Here is a 21,262-nt window from a genome sequence, read left to right on the forward strand (position 1 = left end):
TCAGCAACTGGGAGCAGTTAATTCGATAATTATCTGGGAGTAGGCATTAGGAGTGATTTAAAATGGAATGATCATATAAAGTTGATCTTCGGTAAAGCAGATGTCAGACTGAGATTCATTGGAAGAATCCTAAGGAAATGCAATCCGAAAACAAAGGAAGTAGGTTACAGTACACTTGTTCGCCCACTGCTTGAATATTGCTCACCAGTGTGGGATCCGTACCAGTTACGGTTGATAGAAGAGATAGAGAAGATCCAACGGAGAGCAGCGCGCTTCGTTACAGGATCATTTAGTAATTGCGAAAGTGTTACGCAGATAACAGATAAGCTCCAGTGGAAGACTCTGCAGGAGAGACGCTCAGTAGCTCGGTACGGGTTTTTGTTGAAGTTTCGAGAACATACCTTCAACGAGGAGTCAAGCAGTACATTGCTCCCTCATACGTATATCTCGCGAAGAAGCCCTGAGGATAAAATCAGAGAGATTAGAGCCCACACAGAGGCATACCGACAATCTTTCTTTCCACGAACAATACGAGACTGTAATAGAAGGGAGAACCGATAGAGGTACTCAAAGTACCCTCCGTGACACACCGTCAGGTGGCTTGCGGAGTATGGTTGTAGATGTAGATGTAGATGAAGAACCACATAGCTTAATCAATCATTTTATTGCTGCCGTTTCCATCCACATAGCTTAGTCGATTATTTTATTACTGCCGTCATCAGACACTCAGGACTCACAAAACAAGATTCAGTGTTAATACTAAAAATCTGTATCTACCCGGGGCGTCAACTAACCAAGACCCGCTGGGCCGCTCGGAGTAACCGCGCAGTCTCAAGTGCCTTGCCACGGTTCGCGCGGCTGCCCCCGTCGGTGGATCGACTCCTCCCTCGGGCATGGGCGTGTGTGTTGTCCTTAGTGTAAATTAGTTTAAGTTAGGTTACGTAGTGTGTAACCCTAGGGACCGATGACCTCAGCAGTTTGGACCTATAGGAACTTACCACAAATTTCCAATTTCCAAGACGCCCTGAGGCTTAACACTTCATATCGCGCCTATGATAAGTAAGAGACTTAGCTGGCAGACAGCTTCGGACAATGAGTCATCGTTATCGCATGGTCCGGAACTTAGCTGCAAGTACACTCCTGGAAATGGAAAAAAGAACACATTGACACCGGTGTGTCAGACCCACCATACTTGCTCCGGACACTGCGAGAGGGCTGTACAAGCAATGATCACACGCACGGCACAGCGGACACACCAGGAACCGCGGTGTTGACCGTCGAATGGCGCTGGCTGCGCAGCATTTGTGCACCGCCGCCGTCAGTGTCAGCCAGTTTGCCGTGGCATACGGAGCTCCATCGCAGTCTTTAACACTGGTAGCATGCCGCGACAGCGTGGACGTGAACCGTATGTGCATTTGACGGACTTTGAGCGAGGGCGTATAGTGGGCATGCGGGAGGCCGGGTGGACGTACCGCCGAATTGCTCAACACGTGGGGCGTGAGGTCTCCACAGTACATCGATGTTGTCGCCAGTGGTCGGCGGAAGGTGCACGTGCCCGTCGACCTGGGACCGGACCGCAGCGACGCACGGATGCACGCCAAGACCGTAGGATCCTACGCAGTGCCGTAGGGGACCGCACCGCCACTTCCCAGCAAATTAGGGACACTGTTGCCCCTGGGGTATCGGCGAGGACCATTCGCAACCGTCTCCATGAAGCTGGGCTACGGTCCCGCACACCGTTAGGCCGTCTTCCGCTCACGCCCCAACATCGTGCAGCCCGCCTCCAGTGGTGTCGCGACAGGCGTGAATGGAGGGACGAATGGAGACGTGTCGTCTTCAGGGATGAGAGTCGCTTCTGCCTTGGTGCCAATGATGGTCGTATGCGTGTTTGGCGCCGTGCAGGTGAGCGCCACAATCAGGACTGCATACGACCGAGGCACACAGGGCCAACACCCGGCATCGTGGTGTGGGGAGCGATCTCCTACACTGGCCGTACACCACTGGTGATCGTCGAGGGGACACTGAATAGTGCACGGTACATCCAAACCGTCATCGAACCCATCGTTCTACCACTCCTAGACCGGCAAGGGAACTTGCTGTTCCAACAGGACAATGCACGTCCGCAAGTATCCCGTGCCACCCAACGTGCTCTAGAAGGTGTAAGTCAACTACCGTGGCCAGCAAGATCTCCGGATCTGTCCCCCATTGAGCATGTTTGGGACTGGATGAAGCGTCGTCTCACGCGGTCTGCACGTCCAGCACGAACGCTGGTCTAACTGAGGCGCCAGGTGGAAATGGCATGGCAAGCCGTTCCACAGGACTACATCCAGCATCTCTACGATCGTCTCCATGGGAGAATAGCAGCCTGCATTGCTGGGAAAGGTGGATACACACTGTACTAGTGCCGACATTGTGCATGCTCTGTTGCCTGTGTATATGTGCCTGTGGTTCTGTCAGTGTGATCATGTGATGTATCTGACCCCAGGAATGTGTCAATAAAGTTTCCCCTTCCTGGGACATTGAATTCACGGTGTTCTTATTTCAATTTCCAGGAGTGTAGATACGACTGTGGCCGCATGGTGTCAGCTTCTTCTGGACGGTGAAATTTTCGAGTAGTTCAAACATATTATGGTAACAAAACTGTAGTCACTGTGATTATTATGACTGTCATTAATTATTGCTGGTTTGTTTATTAAAGTGAATTATGGTGAAATGTAACATATTAGATGGATATTGTTAAGTGTATTGACTGAGTACACGTCAGTGTGAGAACTGTGATTGTACAGAGAAAGTGAAATATACTCTCAGAGGCATTTTGTAATGTGGAGTTAGCCAGTATATATGACTGAGAAAACATGTAACATTTCACGATAATTCTGTTGTTTACAGAGGAATTTATTTTGATCTTCATGGAGTTTCTAATTTTTTTTTTTTTTTCATTTAGTAAGTTGAACATATAAGCTATTAAGTTACAGTTGGTCGAATGTGAAAGACGTGGGATGGCGCTGTTTAATCCTAATAACGGATTGTCTATGATTTGTATAAGTCAATCAGAGGATAACATTTTGTGGGTTACGGCTCTCACCACTATGGGACTTGACATCTGAGGTCATCAGTCCCCTCGACTTAGAACTAATTAAACCTAACGAACCTAAGGACATCACACACATCCATGCCCGAGGCAGGATTCGAACCTGCGACCGTAGCAGCAGCGCGGTTCCAGACTGAAGCGCCTAGAACCGCCGGCTTTTGTGGGTTAAAGAATTGCTTTGTAAAGTCTAAAAAGGTTCAGTTCGGAACTCAGTTATCATTATGTTCCGATGCGCGTATAAAGAGCTCTGACTAAATGGAATAATTTTGCAGAGAATCGATTAAAAAAATTACGGTGGAGTGTCGCAAAATGAATGCCAAAGCGTGAGAGAAACGAATAAGTGAAATTCTGTTTCCAATATGTAAACTATGACTTTTGAATAACCAAAATTCGCGAGGCATGTTGTACGAGCCGTGATCGCAATTCGTAGCGGTCAAATTGTATAATATTTGAGCAAGCAGTAAGTCACAGATAATCCGTTTGTTGATCTCCTTCGCAACGGGTTTGGCTGATCACCAAAAGCTGGCTATTACAAATGACTATTATTGAGTGTGAGTGTTGAGACTAGAACTTAACGTTAACATGGGCTTGGCAGTGTATTTGTATCAAACAAGAGCCAGTATATCAAAGTTTTCAGCCACACTCTACCTTTCAATTAATCGCTCAGTTAACCACATACTGAAAATCATTTGTTGCATCCCTTGTATTCATATAATGCTACTCGTTTGCTATATCTTTCCCAATAGAGGAATACGTGGTAGAATCCAAAATTTTCGGGACTGGTACTGCCATCTGGAAAGTAGGAGTAGTAGATCTTTACACCGCTAGGTGGCCAGAGCTGCATATCTGATAAGTCAGTGTGTGGGGTGGCATTCAGCTGGGAGGATGTGTTGTGTGTCCACAGTAATTTCCGTAATATTCTGTGTTTGGTGTGAGGCGATTTTGCGATGGATCTGCGAACAGAACAGCGCTTGTTTATCAAATTCTGTGCGAATCTCGGGAAAAGTGCTACGGAGACCCTCGCAATGATTCAACAAGTATTTGGGGGACAGAGCATGAGCTGTACGTGTGTGTCTGAGTGGCATGCTCTGTTCAAGGCCGGCCGTACAGACGTCGAAGATGATGCTCACACTGGAAGACCCGTTAGCCGCACAACGCCAGACATTGTTGTGAAACTTCAACAACTGGTTCGTGAGGATGGACGTCGAACCATTCAAGACCTTGCGGATGAAGAGAGTATTGGTTAACGGACATGTCAACGAATGTTGACTGATAAATTGGGCATGCATCGTGTGGCCGCAAAATTTGTGCCAAGGATCTTGACCGCCCGCATCTCGTGGTCGTGCGGTAGCGTTCTCGCTTCCCACGCCCGGGTTCCCGGGTTCGATTCCCGGCGGGGTCAGGGATTTTCTCTGCCTCGTGATGGCTGGGTGTTGTGTGCTGTCCTTAGGTTAGTTAGGTTTAAGTAGTTCTAAGTTCTAGGGGACTTATGACCACAGCAGTTGAGTCCCATAGTGCTCAGAGCCATTTGAACCATTAGCCAAGGATCTTGACTGCAGATCAGAAGGCACAGCGTGTTGAAGTCTGCACGGACCTTCGTGAGACCACATGTGATGATCCAACCTTTTTGTCACGGCTTATCACGGACGACGAGAGCAGGATTTGCGGTTATGACCCAGAGACAAAGCAACAATCGTCCCAGTGGAAGAGCCCGGGCTCTCCAAGACCCAAAAAAAGCGAGACAGGTGAAGAACAAAATGAAGAGCATGATCATCGTTTTCTTTGATACCAAGGGAATCGTGCACAAAGAATTCGTCCCACCCAACCAAACAGTGAATTCCGCTCACTACTGTGACGTTTTGCGACGGCTCCGTGAAAACGTGCGGCGATGACGGCTCGAACTTTGGCGTCAAGGGAACTGGCTGTTGCATCACGACAACGCGCCATGTCACACGTCCTTGCTCACCAGGACCTTTTTGGCAAAAAAAAAAAAAAAAAAAAAAAAAAACATGGCCGTTGTACCCCACCCACCGAACTCGCCAGATTTGGCACCTTGCGACTTTGCGCTATTCCCAAAACTCTTACTTAAGTTGAAAGGAGGATTCAAGAAGCATCGCTGACTGTAATAAAACCCATCAAAGAACAGGACTTCCAGAAAACGACTGACCAGTGGCAGAAGCGCTGGGACCGGCGTGTACTTGCGGATGGGAACTACTTCGAGGGTGATGCTGACCATTAGTCCAAAGGTAAGGTTTTCAACAGATAGCAGCACTAGTCCCTAAAATTTTGGATAGCACCTCGTATTCGCTATTAGCAGGGAGGTGTGTGGATCGGACTGCAGAAGAAGAAATCACCGCAAGATGAGTGAACATTGTTCCTGTAGGTCGAGCACATAGTAACCGCTAAGTTGCACCCCCAAGTAGACATAGGTTTTTAATAATTACACAGAACCTTGCGAGTGCAGGCTTTCTGGGCGAATTTCATATATGAAGTCTTCACGGGTATCAGACGAGTAGCATCGTCGTCTCGTAGCAACGTTTCGATGGAATGCGTCTCCATCATCTTCAGGCGAAGATGATGGAGACGCATTCCATCGAAACGTTGCTACGAGACTACGATGCTACTCGTCTGACAACCCGTGAAGACTTCATATACACAGAACCTTGTTTTACCAGTTCTAAGTTTTTGATATGTGACAACAGTAGTAGCCGAAACGGTTCTATTCACACAATCAAGTGCTCTACATATGTAATTCTGTACACTGTCCAGTCAAATTAATGCGACCATTTGTCAAAAGCCTAAATAACACCGTCTGAAGTGCGTATCACTGCGAGATATGGAGGAAGAGAGTCAAGTAGGTACTAGCAAGTACCGAAAAGAATGTGGAGCTATGTCGACTTCAGTGCCGTGCACAGCTGCGCTAGGTACCTCGGCAAGGATCCATTGCGCGAACAGCCCGATTGAAGTGCTCCCACAAATTCTCAATTTGGTTTGAATCAGGGGAGTAAGGTGGCCAAGGGAGTAGAGGAAGCGCATCCTGGCGCTCTTAGAACCATGCACGTAAACTGAGGTGTTACACGTTACACTGTCCTGCTGGTCGATACCATCGAGCCGAGAAAAAAACAGGCTGCTTTTAGGGGTGGACGTAGTCCTATAACGATATGTTTACGTAATGTGTATACATAAACATACAGTTATAAATGTCGCCGTTCGTAGCCGCTAATTATAACAATATGTTTACTTTTGTGCTGTAACATATAGCTATAATCAGCGGTGGAAACATATTTGCGAACGCCGACCGTGTGCGGCTGTTTCTTGTTGGATCGTCCGATCAGTCGGAAGTTGCATTGCGGAAGAGAGTAAATGCCTATTCAAAATATAATTATTTTGGGATAGCTCAACATGAATTTCCTAAGGGACCGTAGTTTATCATGCATTTACCAGTAGAATATGGCGCGGAGAAAATATTTCGCCGCATGCAACTTCCGTCCGAACTCGACGAAAGAATTCGTGACTGTGAACTCTCTATTTGGAAGAAACATAAAGAAAATTAAATAACTTCATGAAGGAGTGAGACATAGATTCTATATTAAATAAATAGTCTATACACCAGTTCCATTTAAGTCTGAATTTATGGCAATTAATAGACGAACTTACACTGCAATGAAGGATTTAACATGGATGCCGTTTTGACTGGCACTTCTCGTAATGAAAACAATTCCTTCGACGTTTTCACATACACGTCGCACAATAAATCTACTGCTAGGCACTTTTAGTATTACACATTTACTTTACACTAACACAATATCATTTTTAACGATAATAATACGGCGGCAAGACATGCGCGTCCGACACAAGTTACAGGGGACAAGAGAAGAATGAGTAACTGTTCATCGAGAATATCTCGTACATCAAAAAAAATGTGTAAAAAAAGTGTTCTTCTTCTGTCCGTTTTTCGCGCCGCGGTTTCCAAAGTCAATAACTCACAGCATCTCTGACGGCGCTTCGACAATAAACAAGTTACGTCACAGGTCGTTCACCTTTTACATTCTCGCAACATTATTTGCTAACTGTAGCTGTTGCCGAGCGACTGCTCGATTAGTGAATGATTTAAAATGATAAGGCAATCACATAATGTTACAGTCCCCAAAGATAGGTGCATACTTGTGTTGATCCACTGTGCCTTCGAGAATGGCGGGATCACCGAGGGAAAGTCACGAAAGACATCCATTGATCGTAACGCTGTGTTTGCTTTCAGGTGCTTCACGTCGTCCACGCTAGTAGTGGCCTCCTATCGGCTGGAGCGAAAAACGTAATGAACTTGTAAAGGCCAGCTTTCGTCACTCAATGGCCGTTCGGTTGCAGTAGTGGTGTGAAAATTCCAGCCTTCGTCACCGATATTACGGCAGACGATATGGGTGCACGAAACAAGTGCCTGGGGGACCACATGCAGCAACGCTCGCTGAACTGCTGTTGAGGAGACGCTGTTAGTACCCCGTAGGTTCTTCTGAAAAAATGGCTCTGAGCACTATGGGACTTGACATCTGAGGTCATCAGTCCCCTAGATCTTAGAACTACTTAAACCTAACTAACCTAAGGACAGCACACACATCCGTGCCTGAGGCAGGATTCGAACCTGCGACCGTAGCAGCAGCGTGGTTCCGGACGAAGTGCCTAGAACCGCTCGGCCACAGCGGCCGGCGGTTCTTCTGAGCGGTCTGTTTTTCAACAGTGGACGTATATTCGCCCCTACGTATCTCCACAGCCGTTATACACCCCCGTCATCTACGACCTCTGGTGCACCACACTTGCCTCTGAGCCGGTTTTGGACAGCGCCATTTTTCCATTCGCGGTATGCTTTAACCATGGTGGCACGTGAACAGTTTACAGACTTAAGCGTTTCGGAAATGATTCCACAAAAATGGTTCAAATGGCTCTGACCACTGTGGGACTTAACATCTGAGGTCATCAGTCCCCTAGAACTTAGAACTACCTAAACCTAACTAACCTAAGGACATCACACACATCCAAGCCCGAGGCAGGAATCGAACCTGCAACCGTAGCGGTCGCGCGGTTCCAGACTGAAGCGCCTAGACCCGCTCGGCCACACTGGCCGGCAAATGATTCCACCCTTGGCCTGAAAACCAATGATCATGCTCTACTGGACGTCAGGTATTTCGCCCTGTTTCGGGACTATGTTAAAGACAGCATTGTTTACTACGTCCCCCCTCCTCCCCCCCCCCCCCCCCAGCCAAGCTAGTGCTGCCCTCGTCAGGTAAAAACATTATTTCCAATCTCACTGGTGGGATTGGGAAACAGCTTTCTCACCTAAAGAAGACGTCCAGATGGACGCCTGTAATATCGTGTCTAGATTATAGCCTTACTTCACATAAACTGTACAAGTAGTAGTGAATGTCTGTACTAGAGAAAAATGCCTTGTAAGAAGGGCGTTTGTAAATAGACCTACTTTATTCGTGTAGCGTGTCACATCCTCCTACTGACAGTATGCGCCATGTACGCGAAGATATTGGAACCTAAGAAAAAGATTACACAAATTTGCTATAAAATGCCGTAACAGTAGTAATACGCACCACGAAACAAATCATGCTGCTCGTTGAGGACTTTATGTCGACTTTTTTATTTTAGTGTAAAATTTCATTTCCTTAAAAATATTCAGAGAAAGACCTGTAGCAAACATCCCAGATTCTATGGATGTTAACTTGTGCTCATTAGAGTTCAAATAGGCACTAAGTGCAGTTTTGTTCTGTCTCGATGCTTATTCACTAAACCATGTTCTAAATACCTGACCCGCTTTCCCAGAAGTCAATGATATAAATGTCCGACCTGAAACAGTTGTTCATCTATTTTCCGATGTTATGGCTTAGGATATTCCATAACTTAATGTTTCGGGAAACAGGAGTATGGTGTATTCGTTTATGGAATTAAACTTGCCTAAAACAAATTAGAGTGCAAGGATTTAGTTTATCGGATAGGTTAGTCATGCGGAAATGCTATAGACAAGGTTTTATACTTGGGATTGTGGTTAATGACGCAGATGTTGGGCAAATTTATTTTTCTTTGTTGGGACAAACAGTAACCACAATATTTCATTATTCATTTCAGAACCCGATTAAATCTGGAATGAAAATTTCGAAATAAGTGTATTTTCATAACGAAAAAATTCATAGGATGGTATAATAACGGGTGAGACTTTTTTTTCACAAACATTTAGAACCAAGGTGACTGTGTTGACGAAGATTATCTTATATACAGGGAGGTTGTAACTAAACTTACCGTACTTGAGACGATCCCTATGAAAAGTGAGTGTTGTTAGCACAATGAAACTTTGTGGAAACATTCGGAAAGGCATGCAGAAGAGAAGTAACGATAAACTATTAAAAAGTAAAAAAAGAACACGTTTTAATTTCCGCCTGGGAGGTTAATATTTGTTGATTGCATACCATGTTTGCATTGCAGGCTACAAACATTGCTCGGTGTGATGAGCATGTACATACGCGACAGCCTGGATCCTCACTAGAGATTGCCCCCCTGCTGCCAGAAACAACGGTGGCCCTTGGAATGTTCAGCTGTCGTGACACAGCTCGAACTGACACTCCTCGAAGATCGCACATTGCTTCGAGCATTCTCAGTAACTTCTTCAACAATTTGTGGCGTGGTTTTCCATCAGCCTTTGTCCGGAACGAGTTCTAAATCGCCAGCCTATTCTAACTTTCGAATCATGTTCTTCAACCCCGGTGCGGAAAGAGGACTTCTCCGAATTCCTTTAAGGGGTCGATACTCGCGAAGAGCAGCAGTGCTGTTGCTGCTGTTTTCATAAAACAGTTTTATGAGAATAGCCTTGCTCACCTTGCCCAGACCTATGTTGACTGCCGACAACTACAATGCGCACTGATGCTTGTGTTTGAGTCCAACGTTGCCGTACCAGTAGCGGCGCCTAATGCCCAGTCATGACACTATCACTACTAACAACGGAAATCCTGCAGCCCATAGTCCGGACATCATTACTGTAAAGTTGGGTACCAATACGGTAAACAGTTTTCCGTCTATACTGGCTCGAGTAGCGAAAGATTAATTACAACCACCCAGTATTTAAATCATTTTTACAGACTTCACTCTGTTGTTCTAGATCTCTTCTAGCAACCATTTTGTCTTCAGCAGTGAGAGGAGGGCAAATCATGAAAAATAGGCCAGAGCTTGTGATATTCGCTATTTTTGACTTCATTAAAACAGCAAATACGAGTAGTTAATACTTTCAGCCAGAAGGCAAATACTTGTTTATAAATAATGATTAATGTATAATGAGGTGTCGCATGGCGACGGTGGAATTTTCTAAATAATGTAATTCGTCGTCTTTGGGCGGCAATATAAACAGAAAAATACGGATAGATATGCGATCCTTCACTATTTTGTTCGCTGGAGAACAAATGAAGCCTTGAGCGCTAAAAAGACTTGTACTGTTTTTCTCAAGTAAGAAGGACGCAGATCTGTGGCAGTCTGATCTAATTTTTACTAAATGTATAAAAACGTGTATGTCTGAGTTGAGTGAAGTGTAAAGAACTGTTATAACTTACCGTGACAACGCACGAGCGACTCAAAGAAGACAATGGCTATATAAAAGAGCGCTCAATGGACATGATACGGACATAAAAATCTACCGTCATTGTAGTACTAAGCTTAAGGTACGATATATGATTTAGTTTATAATAAATATTTGTTCTGGGAATACTGAATCATTTAGCAGTGCTCATTCCTATCATCTCCTCAGTATTATTTTCATTTTAATTATGCATTTTGCTAAGATTACAGACACGGAGATCAGCAGTCCAATGTGCGTGTTACATTGATAAAAAGAAAACTGTTTTATCGTCTTCTTGCATCAGCTTTAATATTGAATTTCCCTTTTGTGTGATGTTACAGTTGTTTTTGCGCCCTTAAGAACTTTCTGGTCCCTTAGGAAATTGTTTTGTCATAACAATAACTTCACAACCGGGTATGATCGTATCTACGATCATGAAGTATTTAGAAAGACGATAATGCGATTTCTTAATCAATAGCACGCTAGTTGTGACTGCCTCAAGCCACGCGAAACTGCAAGTAAAAAAAACTATTCACATCTCATAATGCAATATTTTATAACAATGGTCAATCCATGATTCTTACGCCAATTGTGATTGATAAAACAGTAAGCTAAATCTCAATTTCCAACTTTCCATTGAATAACAACATCACTTTTATTTTGTAACATCACAAGCTGATAACCGTACAGCTACTTTCCACCACATGGTGTATTGCTTGGGTTATATATTTTGTTTGGTTACTCTTCATGAGATCCACTTACTTGTTCTACATTAGAAGATGAAAGTGTTAGCGCTTCTCCAATCACCTATTGGAAACCCATTGGTCTTCCACTTCGGGTTCAAGTAACAAAGCTAGAATTTCCTCATTAGTAGGCCCCAAAAATAAAATAAAATCTAGTCTAATTCTTCAGGCTTTCCCGGCGACGCGTTGCCATGTTGATTAATCGGGTTTCTGCCGGTTATTCGCGTCTTTCCTGCACGATATTTCAACTGCGTGACTCGCAATCTGCTTTAGGTGCTGTCCGATAGTGATTCCAGTATGGAAGGAGCTCGGTATTTACGCCTACGTTGTGCTAGGCGTTCCCTCTGCGGTCCGCAACGTGACAGGCGCTCTGTCCTTGATATGTGCCGACCAATTGCAACTACTACTGTAGCGTTTTCTTCTAGCCGCAGCTCTTCCAAACGCTGTGCGCATAGTTTGTGGCTATTGTAAGTTATCAATACAGCTGAATTAGGTTCTGAATGGCGTCTATACTGTGCTAGACGTTTTATCTGCCGATTGTCATCATCTGAGTCCTTCTGTGAATTGAGACGTTCTGTTACCGTGGTGTGCCTTGTTAGGCATTCCGTCCGAAGTTCTTGCCCCCCAGGAGCGACTGCACTGTCATTTTCAGGCCGATTCTGTTCAAATTGTCGCTCGAGACTCGGAAGAACGTCTCAGTTCACAGAAGGACTCAAATGATGACAATCGGAAGATAAAACGTCTATCACAGCTTGGACGCCATTCAGAGCTTAATTCAGCTGTATTGACAACGTAGAGTAGCCACAGAGTACGCGTACAGCGTTCGGAACAGCCGTTGCTATTGGTCGGCGCACACCAAGGACAGAGTGCCAGACGCGACGCAGGCCGCAGAGGGAACGCCTAGCACAAAGTAGACATAAATACTGGACTCGTTCCACACTGGAATCAGCATCGGACAGCACCTGAAGACGACTGCGAGTCACGCAGTTGAAATATTGCTCAGGAAAGACTCGAATAATCGGCAGAAACCCGATTAATCAACATGACAAAAAAAAAATCTATCTACTGTACAACCGTGTCCAAATCTAATGGTAATATGGCAGACCTGTTCCGTAATCTGCTCCAAATCCAAACCTCAGACATCGACTGAAATGAGCATACGTCAGGAAACGTAGCCCCAACACACACAGTTCTCCGTATGCAAGTTACAGCAGTTGTAGCTAAGAATTTATTTGAAATTTTTTGGCAAGCTGATTTTTAATTACATCTGATTGTAAAATACATCTTCTTAAATGTCAAAATGTAATAAACAATGCACGATTAAGACTTTCATCGATACAGATGCACCCGACTAGGCATCTCGAAAATTTACAAAGTTTAATATACAGTATCTCTGGTCTGTAACAAGATGTCAATACGCTTTCAGTTGTATGCAGAGCAATGTTTAACTAGTGGCTCTATGACATATCGTAATAATATGACACTACATCACAAATAAACCGCATCCACACAATGGCGCCTGTTTAGGTTAAACGCTTTGCACAAGAATTTAGTGCCTGCTTGAGTCAAAAGCAGTATTTAAAGCTAAATCTTGAAGTGGAATGTCAGAGTAGTTCAAGAAAGCATTTCGAGTTTCTGTAAGATACGAAATTGCACCAAACCATACGGCACACATATTTTGTACAAGAGAAGCAAGAAATGAAAGAGCAAACTATTCAAAGTTGAATTCGGCTAAAATATTATATTTTTATGTAACCCGTTTACGAATATATTAGTTTGTCAAATCACGATTATAGTAACTAATGTGAGTTATCACGCACAGTATTTAAGCTTTAACATTAAGGGTGGGGCGCTTAAACTTTTCACCCTAAATAACTATTGACCCTAAAAATATACTGACCAAAAAACAATCGCAGCATGAAAAAGGAGTTCCGCAACGTAAAATAAAGTTAGTAGGTGTGTTTCTACATCTGTAAGATGAAGTCTACTCAAATTTCGCGTGAATCGCTTGAAAATGGTCCTAGTAGCGCCGCTATGAGGATGCAAATCAGGTTTGTCTTAAATACACGCTGTAACGGTCGTGAGCGTAAGTTCCTTTCGAGATTGGACATGGTGAGTTCATGATAATCAAGAATGCCTTTACGGCGACAAAGACCCCATTATCAACACTTACCTGAGTTTGAACGAGTGCTTGTAACAGCGCTACCAAAAGCTGAATGTGATGATGATGATGTTTGGTTTGTAGGGCGCTCAACTGAGCGGTACAAAGTCCCAATTTTTACACAGCCAGTTTTTTCACAATCCAATCTAGCCACTGTCACGATTGATGATGATGATGAAATGACGAGGGCAACACAAGCACCCAGTCCCCGGGCAGATAAAATCCCCAACCCGACCGGGAATCGGTTCAGATAGTTCAGATGGCTCTAAGCCAGGGCTTAACAACTGGCCGGTTTTGAGCGCGAGTACTCGCGTGTGCTCAGGCACGTGTTCGCGAGCAGGTGCAACGTCGCGGAGTAGGGAGGGAGGGGAAATGCGCGAGCACGTTTGAATGTGATCTCGCGTTCTTAGCAGATTTAACTAGCCGTCTGAATGCTTTGAACATTTAACTACGAGGTAAAGATCTGCTAATTACTCATTTCATAGATCGAATACGAGCTTTTAAAATGAAATTGACACTTTGGGTAAGTCAGCTGGAAACAGGAAACCTAGCTCATTTTTCTAAATTATCATCCATGCAAGATGTTCACAAAGACTGTGAACGTTATTCACATAGTTTAGTTGGTCAGCGCTTTCAAGATCTGACAGCACTAGACAGTGATTTTGATCTGTTCTCTCCATATTCAGCGAATATTTAAGAGATTCGTCCTGAGCTGCAGCAAGAAATTATTGACCTGCAGTGTGACAGAGAATACAGAGACAACTTTCAGAACAAGAAAAACATTTTGGAATTCTACAGACACTTCCCTCAGGATAGATTTCCTCGTTTGCACAAACTGGCGGCTACAATAATATCAATGTTCGGTTCCACGTATGTTTGTGAACAACTGTTCTCTGCAATGAAATGTAACAAGACGCGCCTGAGAAACGCATTGTCTGACCGAAATTTAAACTGCTCGCTGCGCCTAAAATGCACTAGAACAATTACTCCAAACATAGACGCAATTGTAAAGGGCAAAAAGTACAAGATAACCGAGAATCCCATACTTCAGTGACACCTTGTATTGTGTAACAGTTCACAAATTAATGCGAATGTAGAGGCATACACTAAGCTAGTAAAATTATGTGGCATGTGTACATTCTCCTTTATTTGTTTCATTTGTCGCAGTAATAATTCGTGAGTGATATCCCTGCAGGTGGCCGCGGATTCACACTGACTGGCGGCAGCTGTTGTGTGCCCCACGTGACTCTCCCCCTCTCCGCTCTGGTCCGGTAGTGGGGGTAGCGTGCTCGCGCTTCTCCGTGCTCGCGCCTTGCTGCTCACAGCTTGCTCCGCGAGCACGTATGTTGTGAAGCCCTGCTCTAAGCACTATGGGACTTAACATCTGAGGTCATCAGTCCCCTAGACTTAGAACTACTTAAACCTAACTAACCTAAGGACATCACACACATTCATGCCCGAGGCAGGATTCGAACCTGCGACCGTAGCAGCAGCTCGGTTCTACACTGAAGCGCCCAGAACCGCTCGGCCACAGCGGCCGGCGACCGGGAATCGAATCCGGGATCGCGTGATCCATAGGCAGGAATGCTAGCCAGTAGACCACGAGCTGCGGACAAAGCTGAATATTCTGTGATACTGCAGGAAGCCTTGACAGGAATGTAGCCACTGTATATGACTGCTGGCAGCGGTGGTCACTAGAATGTACGATGGGAAAAAGGCCGGGCTCTGGACGGCCACGTGGAATTACCGAGATGGTAATGGCGTGTGGTTCTGTTGCATCGCAGTGCATCTGCAGCCTCATTTTGAGCAGCAGTTGGCACTGCAGTGGCACAACAAACCGTTACAAATCGGTTACTTCAAGGGCAGATCTGAACCAGACGCCCTGTAGTGTGCATTCCTTTGATCCCCAACTCCCGCCATATGCGACTTCAGTTTTGTCATGCGAGAGCTCATAAGAGGCCAGGGTGGAGGTCTGTGGTGTTTTCTGATGGAAGCTGGTTCTGCTTTGGTGCCAGTGACGACTGTTTGTTGGTTAGAAGGACAGTTGAGGACCTGCAGCCAGCTTGACTGCGTGCTAGAGACGCTGGACCAACACCTGGAAAGGGATCGATTTCGTATGACAGCAGGAGTACTCTCGCGGTTATCCCAAGTACCCTGACTGCAAATTTGTAAACCTGGTGATTCGAGCTATAGTGCTGCCTCTCATGAATAGCATTACAGGAGGTGTTTTCCAACAGGATTACGCTCACTCACATACCGCTTTTGTAATCCAACTTGCTCTACAGTGTGTCGATGTGTTGTCTTGGCGTGTTCGATCACCAGATCTGTCTGGAATCCAGCACATATGCACAATCAACATTGACTGTTAGCCGCCCCTGTATTGACAGACCAAGGCAACAGGCCTGAAACTTCACCCCACGATCTGACTTTCGACATCTGTACGACTAGATGTACACACGTTTCCATGTTTGCATTCAACATTCTGGCGGCTACACCGATTACTGATGTCCGCCCCAGTAGCTGAGTGGTCAGCGTGACGGATTGCCGTCCTCTGGGCCCGGGTTCGATTCCCGGCTGGGTCGGAGATTTTCTCCGCTCAGGGACTGGGTGTTGTGTTGTGTTCATCATCATTTCATCCCCATCCGGCGTGCAGGTCGCCCAATGTGGCGCCGAATGTAATAAGACCTGCGATATGGCGGCCGGACCTGCCCCGCGAGGGGCCTCCCGGCCAATGACGCCAAACGCTCATTTCCATTTACCGATTACTGATGTAGCAGCATTTTACATTTGCATTGGCTTATCTCACGCTTACATTAACCCGTCATCTTGCAATGTTAATTACTGTAATATGTTACTTAGTCAAATGTATTTCCGAAATTTAGTTGCTCGGCATTAGCAATTTTTGGTGTTGCGATTTTCTTCCGTAAATCTAGTTTGTTTGATGATTCTTCATCAGATCCACCTACATGTTTTACTAGAAGGTGGAGAAATTTGCGCTTCTCCAATCAAACTGTCGGAATACACCGAACTCTACCACTTTGGATTCATCTAATAAACCTAGAATTTCCTCATTAGTAGGTCTAAAAACAAAAATAAAATTACCCATTGTGGCAATAATGTGAAAAGCAAACATAATCCGCAATCTGCTCCGAGTTCTAATCTCATTTATCGGCTGAAATGAGAATACGCCAGAAGCGTAGTTCCAGCAGACACAATGGGGTGTATGGAAGCTACAGTAATTTTAGCTATTACAATCTTTAAAAATTTTTGGCGGACTAATTTTTAGTTACTTCTGTAGTCATTTCAGATTCTGAAACACATTTTTCCAAGTGTCAAAATGTAGTGAATAATGTACCCTACTGGTCATTAAAACTGCTACACCACGAAGATGACGTGCTACACAAGCGAAATTCAACCGACAGGAACAAGATGCTGTGATATGCAAATGAGTAGCTTTTCAGAGCATTGACACAAGGTTGGCGCCGGTGGCGACACTTACAACGTGCTGACATGAGGAAAGTTTCCAACCGATTTCTCATACACAAACAGCAGTTGACCGGCGTTGCCTGGTGAACCGTTGTTGTGATGCCTCGTATAAGGAGGAGAAATGCGTACCATCACGTTTCCGACTTTGATAAAGGTCGGATTGTAGCCTATCGCGATTGTGGTTTATCGTATCGCGACATTGCTGCTCGCGTTGGTCGAGATCCAATGACTGTTAGCAGAATATGGAATAGGTGGGCTCAGGAGGGTAATACGGAACGCTGTGCTGGATCCCAACGGCCTCGTATTACTAACAGTCGAGATGACAGGCGTCTTATCCGCATGACTGTAACGGATCGTGCAGCCACGTCTGACCTCTTAGTCAACAGATGTGGACGTTTGTAAGACAACAACCATCTGCACGAACAGTTCGACGACGTTTGCAGCAGCATGGGCTATTAGCTCGGAGCCCATGGTTGCGGTTACCCTTGACGCTGCATCACAGACAGGAGCGCCCGCGATGGTGTTCTCAACGACGAACCTGGGTGCACGAATGGCAAAACGTCATTTCTTCGGATGAATCCAGGTTCTGTGTACAGCATCATGATGTGATTCATGAGTATCTCCCGGCGTATTTGATAATCAAAATATCCACGGGTGTGCTGCCGGTCTATAGTGTCCAACGGGCACAATATTTCGGCGATCATACATGTCGCCATCATCAGGTGAACTCACGGACTGAGCTCCTGTGAACTTGCCGGCACGGAGATCCGTACGCTATGGCTGCTCAGAGGGAACTGGGTTCGGTCGCGGCGGCGGCGGTTTAAATACCCTCCGCCCGCGGCGCGCTCCCTCCGCCGTCCGCGCCCCGCGCCACGGTCGCGCGGTGGAACAGATTGCGACGGCGTCTGAGATGACGTCGGTGTGATGGTTCTGTCCGCCGTGGTCGTCACAACTATACGTTTGCTCGATTTACTCTTGATTAACCTGATCGCTGGTTCACATGCCTTGCTAAGATTATAGCCACAGTCACGGTTTATGAGGTCGTCATTGGTGCGAATTTCGATGGCCTCTCTAACAACGCTGTCGCAGTATCTCGATGTCTGTACCAGAATCCTCGTGCAGTCATACTCCATGGCGTGAATTTCCGACAAACAATGTTCAGCGACCGCCGACTTGCTCGGATACATCAGTCGAGTGTGCCTCTGGTGTTCACGGCATCGATCCTCGACGGTACGCATCGTCTGACCAATATACGACTTGCCACATTGACACGGAATCTGGTACACGCCGGCCTTCCTCTAACCGAGATCATCTTTGGCGCTCCCCACCAGTGCACGAGTTTTATTTGGAGGACAAAACACAGTTCCTACCCGGTGTTTCTTCAGAATGCGGGCGATTTTCCTCGAGAGTGCGCCTGTGTATGGAATAAATGCAGTGCCTACCTCCTCCCTCGTGACTTCGTCCATCTCAACAGGTTGTGCTGCAGTGGTTGGGCGGAGAGCACGTTGAATCTGCCACTCTGAGTACCCATTTTTTCGAAATACAGTTCTCAGATGTTCCAATTCCTGGGGTAGACCCTCTGCGTCAGAGATAGTGCGCGCCCTATGTACTAGAGTTTTAAGTACCCCATTCCTCTGTGAAGGGTGCTGGCAGTTGTCTGCGTGCAAAAACAGATCAGTGTGCGTAGTCTTCCGATACACCCCATGACCTAGGGTGCCGTCAGCCCTTCTCTTGACCAAGACGTCAAGGAAAGGTAATTTACCCTCCGTTTCAGTCTCCATAGTGAATCTGATGTTAGGGTGTATGGAGTTTAGATGTGTAAGGAAGTCAAGGAGTTTATCCATACCATGTGGCCAGATGACGAACGTGTCGTCCACGTACCGGAAAAAGCAAGTAGATTTCCATACGGATGACGACAGGGCTTCCTCCTCAAAGTTCTCCATGTACAAATTCGCTACCACCGGTGAGAGTGGGCTACCCATGGCGACTCCCTCCGTTTGTTCGTAGTATTCTCCATTAAAAAGAAAATACATGGAAGTCAAGACATGCCTAAAAAGTTCAGTGGTCTTCTCGTCAAACTTCTCACTAATCAATTCTAGTGACTCTCACAGGGGTACACTCGTAAACAAGGAAACGACGTCAAAACTCACCATGATATCTGACTCATCCAACCTGAAGCTATCAAGGCGTTTAACAAAATCCACGGAATTACGGATGTGATGAGGGCATTTACCCACATAAGGACTTAATATTCCCGTCAGGTATTTGGCCAACAAATATGTAGGTGTCCTGATGTTGCTGACAATGGGGCGTAATGGTACCCCCTCTTTGTGAACCTTCGGGAGTCCATATAGTCTAGGCGGTACCGGGCCTTGGGGTAACAATTTCTTAGCGTCACCCTCCGGTAAATCTGCGTCCTGGAGAAGTGCCCTCGTCTTGTTCTCCACCTTCTTATCAGTGTAGTCCTTATGGGAGACAACAACTGTAGCATTGCCATTGTCAGCCGGTAAGACGACAATTTCAGAGCGCTCCCTCAGATCACGAATGGCCGCCCTCTCTTTACTGCTGATGTTTGACTTCATCGTCTTGGATTTCGTCAACGCACGACAAGTTTCACGACGTATTTCCTCGGCTCATTCTGGCGGAAGTCGAGCTGCAACCTGTTCAACAGCACTAACAATTTCTGCGACCGAAGTGAACTTGGGGGTGGGAGCGAAGTTGAGACCTTTCTGCAAAACCGAGACCGCATCATCACTCAACACCATGGCACTCAAATTGATGACAGTCTTGCACGGAACCTGCAGAGATGGTTTGTCAAGGAGACGTGAGAACTTAGCTGTTTGACGTCCCGTAGCCTTCTTATGGGCGGAATCAGCTGACACCCAGGTGACACCATCAATCCAATCCCAGGAAAAAGAAGTGAACTTACTAGCCAGTTGCAAATGTACACTCCTGGAAATTGAAATAAGAACACCGTGAATTCATTGTCCCAGGAAGGGGAAACTTTATTGACACATTCCTGGGGTCAGATACATCACATGATCACACTGACAGAACCACAGGCACATAGACACAGGCAACAGAGCATGCACAATGTCGGCACTAGTACAGTGTATATCCACCTTTCGCAGCAATGCAGGCTGCTATTCTCCCATGGAGACGATCGTAGAGATGCTGGATGTAGTCCTGTGGAACGGCTTGCCATGCCATTTCCACCTGGCGCCTCAGTTGGACCAGCGTTCGTGCTGGACGTGCAGACCGCGTGAGACGACGCTTCATCCAGTCCCAAACATGCTCAATAGGGGACAGATCCGGAGATCTTGCTGGCCAGGGTAGTTGACTTACACCTTCTAGAGCACGTTGGGTGGCACGGGATACATGCGGACGTGCATTGTCCTGTTGGAACAGCAAGTTCCCTTGCCGGTCTAGGAATGGTAGAACGATGGGTTCGATGACGGTTTGGATGTACCGTGCACTATTCAGTGTCCCCTCGACGATCACCAATGGTAGGAGATCGCTCCCCACACCATGATGCCGGGTGTTGGCCCTGTGTGCCTCGGTCGTATGCAGTCCTGATTGTGGCGCTCACCTGCACGGCGCCAAACACGCATACGACCATCATTGGCACCAAGGCAGAAGCGACTCTCATCGCTGAAGACAACACGTCTCCATTCGTCCCTCCATTCACGCCTGTCGCGGCACCACTGGAGGCGGGCTGCACGATGTTAGGGCGTGAGCGGAAGACGGCCTAACGGTGTGCGGGACCGTAGCCCAGCTTCATGGAGACGGTTGCGAATGGTCCTCGCCGATACCCCAGGAGCAACAGTGTCCCTAATTTGCTGGGAAGTGGCGGTGCGGTCCCCTACGGCACTGTGTAGGATCCTACGGTTTTGGCGTGCATCCGTGCGTCGCTGCGGTCCGGTCCCAGGTCGACGGGCACGTGCACCTTCCGCCGACCACTGGCGACAACATCGATGTACTGTGGAGACCTCACGCCCCACGTGTTGAGCAATTCGGCGGTACGTCCACCCGGCCTCCCGCATGCCCACTATACGCCCTCGCTCAAAGTCCGTCAACTGCACATACGGTTTACGTCCACGCTGTCGCGGCATGCTACCAGTGTTAAAGACTGCGATGGAGCTCCGTATGCCACGGCAAACTGGCTGACACTGACGGCGGCGGTG

Source organism: Schistocerca piceifrons, chromosome 2 (genome assembly GCF_021461385.2).
Source record: "Schistocerca piceifrons isolate TAMUIC-IGC-003096 chromosome 2, iqSchPice1.1, whole genome shotgun sequence".
Lineage (NCBI taxonomy): Eukaryota > Metazoa > Arthropoda > Insecta > Orthoptera > Acrididae > Schistocerca > Schistocerca piceifrons.